We start from the raw sequence: 1351 nt of genomic DNA on the forward strand, positions 1-1351 counted from the left end.
TCTTCTGCATTTAAGCTTCTTTTTTTTTCATATATCTAGAAACTAACTTAACTGTGTTTTTATTGACAAGTATATTTCTTTGACAATTAGTTGTTGATGGGAATACTGCAAAAAGCTCTGTGAGTGCAAATGAGCTATTTCTACCCTATATGCTCCAGTCATCTCTATACTAAGCCAGCATTCTGGTTCTCAGCACCTGAAAACTCTCATTCTCCTGTCCTCATACTGTCATCTGTCCTGTTTCTTCCCTGCACCAAGCATCCTACTAGCTTTGCAGAAGCGGAAAAAAAAAAAAGTCGATCCGTGAGGAACACTAATAAAGACCACATTTTCTCAACAAGATTGCATCCAGTAAATTGCGAGCCCGAGGGCAAAGTACAGAATGGGGAAGGCTTGTCAGCAAGGAAACAAGTTGGTAGCCAATAGCCAGTCTGAGCAGACAGGAACATACTGCTGACCAACACAATGCCCCACCACAAAGTCTGCCACAGAAACATCTTTGCTACGACAAGTTTTTTGCTTTTCTTTGTTTTACCTATGAGTATTATTATGCAACATTGATGCCCTGAAAGCTCACGATCAGCCACCAAGCTCTAATGTTGTTAAAGACACCTGATGAAAGCCATGGCCTGACAAAACACACAGGGCTCACAGCTCTCTGAAATGCATGCTGAAGAGTGAAGAGTGAGGTGTGCTTTCTTCTTTAATTTAGTAACAACAGAATGTGCAGAACACTGTCATTAACAACAACAACAATAACAACAGTTCTACAGTCCACTGAAATTACAGTGGCTACTCCACTGAATGTCAAAACTGAAGCAGATCTTAACCAGTAGGGGTGCTACTTACAAACCACCCCACTGCATCCCTTCCGGAGCCAGAGATTAAAGCAATACAATTACAGGAGTCAAATCAGGAAAGGAGCCCTGCTATATTTAATAAAGTTCCTGCTCCAAATAGATTTTACCCATCATCCTCATGCCTGGTTCACATGAAGAAGGCTTCTATTAATGGAGGGAAGACTAAGGGTTGTAATATTTTTATTTTTTGCTCCATAGTCATCATCAAATGACACTGATCATGCATTTACTATAGACTAAATGCTAAAACTACAAAAGAGAATAAGTTGCATTCCCCTTCCTCAAGGACCTTAGGGTTTGGCTGTAGAGACAGGATGGACAAATAAGAAGGAGCAGAAAAATTCAAAGCCACTTGTGCTAAATACTGAGTAAGTGGTACAGGCACTAAGCTCTAGGACTCCTCTCCTATAGCTTGCTAACGTGCAGTATTCATTCCCACCATCAGTTTCTTTCACCCCTGGTGTCACACTTAAACGGTGACCATGTATCTG

Source organism: Galeopterus variegatus, unplaced genomic scaffold (assembly GCF_000696425.1).
Source record: "Galeopterus variegatus unplaced genomic scaffold, G_variegatus-3.0.2 Scaffold1131, whole genome shotgun sequence".
Taxonomy (NCBI): domain Eukaryota; kingdom Metazoa; phylum Chordata; class Mammalia; order Dermoptera; family Cynocephalidae; genus Galeopterus; species Galeopterus variegatus.